The sequence below is a fragment of the Megalobrama amblycephala genome, linkage group LG14 (genome assembly GCF_018812025.1).
Source record: "Megalobrama amblycephala isolate DHTTF-2021 linkage group LG14, ASM1881202v1, whole genome shotgun sequence".
NCBI lineage: Eukaryota > Metazoa > Chordata > Actinopteri > Cypriniformes > Xenocyprididae > Megalobrama > Megalobrama amblycephala.
In genome coordinates, this window is record NC_063057.1 from 37,621,231 (window position 1) to 37,630,631 (window position 9,401).

Here is a 9,401-nt window from a genome sequence, read left to right on the forward strand (position 1 = left end):
AAACACCTTGGTGCGGGTCCACTATAGGGTTTTTTCACATTAGTGCAGAGGTCTTTACTTTAGTTTAACACTCTGGAGTCTGAGGTATCACCGGCGATACCACCGCGTTTTTTTTCTTACCAGTGTGAAAGAGACTCAAAATACACTGTCAATGTTGCACATACAATTAAGAGTTGTACACCATTTTAATCTGTGGAATATCTTCTTTTATTTGTGTACACTCACAGAAAAAACAAAATGTTGTGCTTTTTGTAAAATAAAGAAAACAAACATGATGCGTGATCTTTCGTCTCCCTCTGAACGAAGTCCAATCTGATAGTTCTCAGAAAATGAACTGTAACTTAGTGAATACTAATCACAAAAAAATTAGACTTATGTCTAAAGAAACGTTGAAATGTCAGGTTTTAAATTGTGTAAGTCAAATCGAAAACAAAAATTCTCTGTTTATGTAATTTGTATGAAAAGAGAGCCATGTCAGACGTCTGTGATTCAGCTCATTATCCGCTAATGCGGCCACGCCCACGGAGCCAGCGCTATTCAGATGCAAATTCTGAGGCAATACATGTATACATCGTCTCAATTGTGTATTTATTGTCTTGAAAAGTGTTTAAAATAGCCATAGTTAGTGATTTCTGGAAGCCTGTTAGTTCCTGGATTGTCACATGGCCTGTTCTTTAGGAGGTATTTTTGAACTAAATGTGCACAGAGCGCCCTCCGGCTGCAAGTATGAATTGAAAACACAGTATCCAGCGCTCATAGTGATGACAATAAATATTGAATAAATATTACTCCTCTGTATAGAAAATTGATATAAACATATGAGAATCCATCAATATTTCTCCAAATGTGCATGCTTTTAAGCATATTAAGAAATTACGGTCAATATAAGATTTTAAGAGTCAAAATGTGAAGAGGTAGGAATGTTCAGACCATTGGGAGTAGTCTATATCCCTCAGTGAGATACCGAACAGATGTTAGAAAGAGAACATTAGGTTACTTGCGTAACCCCGGTTCTCTAATAACAGAAGTGAGGTTATCAGAGACGGTGAAGAAGATATGCGGAGAATGATGCAACAGCGAGCTGCAGCGATCTATATACCAGGGAGGCGGGGCTCCCTGATCGCTGTTGCGATTGGTCTGTCAGTCTGACAGATGTGGTGCAATTGGTGCTTCCGCAGTCGGTCACGCCTGGAGGTGTGAGATACCTCACTTCTGTTATCAGATAACCGGGGTTACGCAAGTAACCTAATGGTTTATACCCCTTCTAAATTTTTCACTTCTTTCTCTTTAGTCAGTGAGAGAGGTAAGAATATTGTCTTTAATTTTATTTTATTTTGGGCAGGGAAGTTCCTTTGTTAACCTTAAGTAAGACTTTATTTTGTTTGTTGTTTTCGGCATTTGCTCTCTCCTGACACCTTGGTTATTTAAGTTTATTTACCGAGACATTTGTATATAATTTATTTTTCTTGGCCATGGTTAAGTTCTGAACATTAAAACCGATTTAAGTATATTTTTGGTTCCGTGTTTTTTTATATTATGGTGTTAAATAGAGGGGATTTGTGTGAACCTATACCAGACTTATCGATTGTAAAAGTGAAAAAAAAGAAAGAAGATTTCCCATTCGTTCATTTCTTTATTTAAAACACATTTTTATTTTTGTTACGTTCTTAATAACCCCTAGACACCATGAGTTCATAACAGACACTTACACTATATGTGAACTTTCTAGGAAATCACTTTATGATCAAACATCTGGCAATAACATGAATGAAACAGATCAAGAGCATCAATGGAGTCACATGACAGGGTTGAGTAGATCTGATCAGGAAAAGCAGTTCAAAGGCAACGAGTAGACTGACCATTATTTATAACTTTTGAGCAGTTAGTGGCTCTGAAATTCACAAGGACTCTTAGGACACAAACCCAAGGTCAGGTTTTGAAGTTTAAATACACTGAAACATCACTAATATACAGCCTCACTTCCTGTTTGAGGAACCTCAAACAGGAAGTGTTTTGACACTTCACTGTCAAATTCATTAATGTGTTACTGAAAATAATTATTAAAGGTTTTGGGATTTGGGATTTGGATTCAGGTTTGAAGATTTTGATAAACATTAATCAAAATGTGTAATATAAGTCAAAGATTGTAAAAAGATAAGCAGAGAGATGATGGGAAAATCTAGCTGGTGGGAACTTAAACTAAAAAAAGTTTAAATATTAGTGAAGTTTTGAACTGTTGTTGTCTGGAAGCTCTTTCAGAAAAAAAGTTTCCTAAGAGATTTCCAGAGCTGAACTGCATTTGTAAGTGTGTCTCTTTCAAAAGAAGAAGATCAGATGAGAGTCTGACTGATGATTATATAATAACCGAACACACAGATCAACACTTCAGTCAACGGCTCATTCTGCTCTCATGAAATGTTTCTCTGTGAGTCTCTTGCTCAAGTCCACTATGATCCTGTTCTTCTAGATCTCTGTTACCTGCAGGAAATGGATGTGATCCTGTGTGTGTGAAAGCTGCTCCAGCTCAGCGTCTCTCCTCAGATCATTGATCTCCTGCTCCAGTCGCTCCAGTCGTCCTTCAGCTCGACTCACTGCAGTCTTTTCCTGATCTCTGATCCGCTGTGTGGCCTCAGAGCGGCTTCTCTCAATGGAGCGGATGAGCTCAGTGAAGATCCTCTCACTGTCCTCCACTGCTGTCTGTGCAGAGCGCTGTTAGGACACACATCACAAGCACACAGTGGCTTCAGTGAGTCTGACTGAGACTTCTCAAACTTCTCTTCTTCTCCAGACTCACCTTATGAGACTCCACAGCCTCTCTCAGCTGCTGAAGATCTTTCTCTCTCTGCTGGATCCTCTGCTGGGAACAACCTCTGCGTCTCCTTCAGCTGGTGCTAAAGGACAAACCAATAACAGCAGAAACATCACATAAATCATCAAGTAAACAGATATGAATCCAGTATCAGCGAAGTGCTGAGATTGAGGGGTTAAAGATCTTTCATGATAAGGTTATAGGTTCATTCATAAGTGTCAGCATTATTTGATCAATGTCTAGTTTTGTAGGGATAGTTCACCCATAAATGTGAATTCTTTCATTGTTTACTCATCCTCATGTCTTTCCAAACTTGTTTTTCTTTTGCAGAACACAAAAGAAGATTTTCTAGAACCCAAATCAAATATCGTCAATAACATCAAACCTCACTGGCTCATTCATGTCACATGACTAAACATGCCACCATATTTGATTTTCTTATCGCTTCAGAAGACTTCACTTTGGCCCTGTCCCAAATACCCAAACTTGCAGTGTAAATGATGATTAATAATTTTTTGGTTAAACTACTGGTTTAAAGAGGTCCTGTTAAGCTTTTTTCTTCCATGTTAATCTTTCTTTAGTGTGTAATGTTGCTGTTTGAGATTGAAAAAGCTCTGCAAAGCTACAAAATCCCTTCAAAAGGCAGTTTTTCTCTATATCAGTGTCACTGTTTCTGAACTCCCTGAAACACCTCCATTGTAGTCTATTAGTTTTCTTCCAGGAAGGAACACATCACAATATCCGTCATTTAAATAATTCCTGCCCAAGATATACACAAAATAAAGGGGCGATGCCTGGTTGTGTGCTGTCACCATGTCCAAGTAACACTGTTTTTACCACCCCAAATCTAAACCCCTTTTTGGCCTTCCTAATGCAGACTAACTTGATAGTTTAAATGTACTTTTAACACTATCAGGTCAGATGTTATAAATGAAGTCACAAACGTAGTTTCGGGAGGAGCCTAATCATTCAGTCCTGTCAATAATCATTATGAGCGTAAGCAGCAGTCATTGTGCCATCCCAGCGACACTTCTTCCGGTATCCCTCCACCTTCCCATCGGTTATGGTAAGCCACGTTACATTTCTGACACGCTCTAAGTAGACTGGGACTGGCTGACCAATCAGGGCAGATGCCGATTTTTGGAAGGCGTGTTCAAAAAGAGAGGATGAAAACAGACATTAAATGATGTAAATGTATTCTAGTAGACCCCATAAACAAAATTATAAACCTCTAAATGATCATAATGGGACCTCTTTAAGTTCATACCTGTTTCTCTGTTCTCTGTGCTGCAGCTGATACAGTGTCGTGGTTTTTATGTTCATCCATCGTACACAGCACACATATACACTCCCGATCAGTGCGGCAGAAAACCTCAAGGATCTTGTCGTGTTTCGGGCAGATCATCTCCTGCAGTCGTCCAGTGGCTTCAGTCAGATTGTGTCTCTTTCCTTTAACCCAACTCTCATGTTGTTCAAGGTGATTCTGACAGTAAGAGTTCAGACACACCAGACAGGACTTGACGGCTTTGTGTTTTCTTCCAGTACAGACGTCACACTGCACATCTCCAGCCTTAGCGTAACAGTCAGCAGGAAGTGTAGTCTTCTTCAGTTTCTCCACCATTTCAGCCAGAATGGTGTTTTTAGCTAAAGCAGGTCTTGGACTGAAGGTCTGTCTGCACTGAGGGCAGCAGATCCTCCTGATCCCAGCAGTCTGTAATACAGCTCTTACAGTAACTGTGTCCACAGGGAATGGTCACTGGATCCTTTAGGAGATCCAGACACACTGAACACATGAACTCATCCTGAAAAAATTCTGGCTTCTGCCATTTTACTGCATGAACACAGAGACACAAACACACAACTGCTCAACTACACTTCAGTTTCTCTGAAGTAATGTGATTTCTGTTTCCTGGTTCTGTGTTTGAGTGACATGTGCAAATGTCTGCAAGTTTGTAAAGTCACAGATCACAAAACGTCCACAAGATGTCAGTCTCAGACAGACACTCAAAGAATATAAGTATTATCAATGGTACTGTGGTATGTTATTATCAACACCATTGATAACTGCAGTAAAACTGCATTCTAATGATCACATTTATGCAGTGCTGTAATTGGTTTAAACTATATAAGAAAAGCTATTTGCTTTGTGTTTTTTTAAAAAGTTCTTGACTACACTGCAAAAAATGCTGTTCTTACTTAGAGTTTTTGTCTTGTTTCTAGTCAAAATATCTTAAAGTTCTTAAATCAAGAAGCATTTTCTTGACAAGTAAAAATTATTTTCTTGTTTTCAGGAAAAATAAGTCAAAATTAAGCACGTTTTTCCTTAAAACAAGCAAAATAATCTGCCAATGGGGTAAGCAAAATAATCTTAGTCCAAACTGAAAACAAGATTATATAGCTTATTCTTGGTTTGAAATAAGATTATTTTGCTTACCCCATTGGCAGATTATTTTGCTTGTTTTAAGGAAAAACGTGCTTAATTTTGATTTATTTTTTCCTGAAAACAAGAAAATAATTTGTTCTTGTCAAGAAAATGCTTCTTGATTTAAGAACTGTAAGATATTTTGACTAAAAACAAGACAAAAATTCTAAGTAAGAACAGCATTTTGCAGTGTAGATTTATCTACTGTATGTCATTGTATGACTGTGTTTTCAGATGAACATTACCTCGTGAACTAAATAATATCACACAGAAGACAAAGTCATAGCTTCATCATTAATTCATGTGATCCAGGCAAAATAGACATTGTTTTTATTTAGACATTTTAGACTTTCCTTAGACTTTTTTAGACTACTATTGAGAGATAACAAAATTAATGGACTGAAATAGCCTACAGCTTCACTAATTATACCTGTATATATGCCAAGTTCTGTCATGAAACTCTAGATGGCGCAGGCTGATGGGTCCTTACATCAAACTGATGATAGTCAGTGTTAACTACTTGACACAATCTGGGGTGTGTTACCCGAAAGCATCGTTTGCCAACTATGGTCGTAAGTCCCATTGAACTCTATTGGTAACGACAGAACTTGTGACCATAGTTCTCTTTGGGAAACGCACCCCTGATTGGTTCACAATTTTGGCATATGCAGAAAAATCAACATACTTGTTGGCCATCCGATTTTCTAATTCCTTTATGGACAAATGGAGTATCCAAATCCCAGTTCCTCTCCCACTGCATAGAGAAATTTAAAGGACACTGAAAATGGAAATATATATCCCTTTTCAGTTAGTAAACATTGTGAGTTTTTTTGTCGGTGGAGCTTAGGTGGTGGCAGAACGATTCCCCTGATCACTTCACTAACGCTAGCTAGCAAGGTTTGAGTGGCCTGACATCTACGCCTACTTGATAGAGAAACAGGGTGTGTATAGTAAAGAGAAACTGAGGGCGTATAAATCTTTATTTGTATGACTAACAAAGTTAGCTAACTTATGCGCTAAAAAGTTAGTATTACGTGAGAAATTACTTAACCCAATTTCTGATTAGGTGGGCATGCATGAGAAATCTTCAGACACACAACTAAACCATAATCCATACCAACAAAAGACAATAGTTTATTCAATCTTAAATTATAAGTGTATGCTACAAACATGAGCATTTTTGATGATCGTTTCACAAGTTCACACTTGATTAGATAGAATAAAAATATGCGTATTTGGGGTGCTGTCCGGGGGAAGGCTCCGAGTTTGGGATGTTGCCCGAACCCAGAGTACTCACCCGTATCTTTGGTTAGGATAGTAACCAGGCAAGTGTGAGGAGACGGGGTGGTGGAGGGATGCAGAAAAACTGTCAAGGAACATTAGTGAGTCAGCTACGTATTTATAGACCTCCTCTTATGCTGATTGGGTAGATCATTTGAATATGCTCCTCACTAACTGTTAATAAAACAATTTCTTTCCAGTCCATTGTTTTATTGCATTTAGCCACAGCTGTCGTCGGTTTTTTTTTTTTTTTTTTTTTTTGTCTGGCAGTGGCAGCAGGTATGCAATAAAATTTCTAATTGGAGCCTGTACTCCATCGATTCTGGCACTCAACAACAAGATGACATTTTAAGATCCTTATGTAGCCGCGACTCTGTGCTGATTTGTATTTGCCACTTCCAATTTTCCCCGTTTCCCCTCCAGCTAATGCTGTGATGTTGGCACAAAAAGGGTCTATACAGCATGAGACTGAACTCCAGCAGCAGGTGGTGATGGTACTAAAAACTAAAAACTGATGGTACTAAAGGATAAATGGGAAGAGAGTGAGAAAGGACATATGGCAAATCAATACATTAAAAGCAAATTTTACAGTTATTTAGATATTTATACAGATGGATCCAAAGATAAAGAAAACAGGGTAGGCATAAGAATATACATACCAACATTTAATGTAAGTATTGGGAAAAGATTACCTGACCAGCTGTCAGTTTATACGGCAGAGATGATGGCAATTATTGTAGGGTTTCAGTGGGTGGAAGAAGTAAAACCAGATAGAGTGGTATGTTGTGTTGACTCTGTAGCAGCCCTTTACAGTATTCAAAATATGAAATCTAATAGAGAAGATTTAATGTTAGAAATCCATCAAAGTTTATTTAGATTGCGGAGGCTTCAGATAGATGTGAGATTCTGCTGGGTACCTGCTCATGTAAATATAAAAGGGAATGAGAAAGCAGACAAAATAGCAAAGAAATCAACCAGGAGAAATTATATTATAAATATTCCATTTGGCAAAGGAGAAGCTAAAGCAATAATTAAAAAAGAAATAATGAAGAAATGGCAGGAAATATGGGACATGGATAATAGTGGAAGAAAATATTATAGTATACAGAAATGTATTAATGCACAGGGTGTTAATGGAAGGAAAAGAAGGGAGGAGTCTGTTTTAACCAGACTAAGGTTTGACCATACAGGGTTAAATAAAACACTGTTTTTGTTAGGTAAATGTAAATCAGATGAATGTATAGAATGTAAAATCACAGAAAATGCAGAACATATACTGTTATATTGTAGGAAATATAGGGAAGAGAGGAATAGATTAAAGCAAAAGATAATTCAGATTGGAAGGAAATGGAACCTTGAAGGTGTTTTGGGAACAACAGGAGAAGGGGTAAAAAAAAACGCAGGATGCTGTTGTGGAATATTTGAAGGATACAGGGTTGTATTATAGGATATAGATAGAATTCCTTTTTTTTTTTTTTTTTTTTTATGTAAAGTAGATTCAAATCCATGCTACATACTCCGATACAGTAGGTGGCGGTATGCACCTGATTAGTCATGGTTGCAATCTTCCATAAAACTACGAAGAAGAAGAAGAAGAACACATTTGGTGAGGTCTTGTATTGCCACGGTGTACATTTCTTATTGTGATTGTCTGCCTGTTATTTACCCTGTCTGTTCCCCATCTACGATTCCCTGCTGCCTGCCTTTGGACGGTTGATTGTTTACTGGACTTGTGATTGATATCTGCCTGCCCTGATCTACTGCCTGTTCCACGACCATGATTCTGCCTTGTCCCTGCTGTACCTGTTTGCCACTGTTTGACCCCTGCCTGTTTGACCATGAGTTCTGTTAATAAAAGCCTGCAGATGGATCCTATGTCATGTCCCATCTCGTTACACAGTCTTTAACTGACATAAATCAGAGTATTAATAGCTGGAAACTCAGGGGATACTTACACTTGGCATGGTTGCTTTCTACCATCCCAGAGCATGACTGTCCCCCCTCCTCACTTCTCTACTCTGTTGAAAAAAACAGCACATGCTGGTTAGGTATGTTTTGAAGCATGGCAGCTGGTTTGAGCTGGTCCTTAGTTTGTCATGAGCTGGTTTAATCTGGTCCTGAGATCGAGCTAGTACTTTCAACTATCCAAATACTGTATCTTCCTTTGTGTATAGCAGAACAAAGAAATTTACACAGGCTTGGAACAACTTGAGGTCGAACAACTAACCCTAACCCTAAATGATGACAGAATTTTCATTTTGGGTGAACTATTGGTGTGGCAAATTCGATGTTCCTTAGTTCTGGTCTCAAAGAAAATCTCTCAGAGTTGAAGTTCAAGGTCCCAGGAGTTTAACTTTATTGACAAGCAACAAAGTGAGATGCTAGCTCCACATCTAAATCTCTCTAGCCAGGGCACAGTTTTTATACATTTTTCTTATCTGTTAAAACAGTGTGAGATCCACCCCTACAGTTCTTTTCCATGATCTCATTTACAGGTGCTCTCCTCCCTTTCTCTTCCTGGAGTGTCCAAAGTACTCTCCAACATTTTTACCACAGTCATTTCACCAATTAAACTGCAGGTGTTGCTTATGCAAGAGAGAATTCTTTTTGTAAGGGTGGTCGACTGCCAACTGGTCTACATCTTTTGACTTTATCTCTCGTGGTGGAATTCTGCCAATTGATGGTCAACCCTTTCTCATAGGCAAAAATAAAGATTGTATCAAAAACAATCAACACTCCCAGGAGGCAAGAAGCCTTCACGTGACACCCTTAATAATGATCTTCATTTCACAGCCACCTGTTGTCTGGTGGAAAACTACCAGCAAAATATGCTTAGTGGCCAAGCTAACTTTCTCAGGTATATCTGACCCTTACAGTCACGTAGGCCAA

General features: G+C 38.4%; 1 pseudogene; it reads right to left on the reverse strand.

The window, feature by feature from the left end:
- Nucleotides 1–1,620: 1,620 nt before the first annotated feature.
- LOC125244461 lies at nt 1,621–8,352 on the reverse strand (annotated as a pseudogene).
- Nucleotides 8,353–9,401: the final 1,049 nt, after the last annotated feature.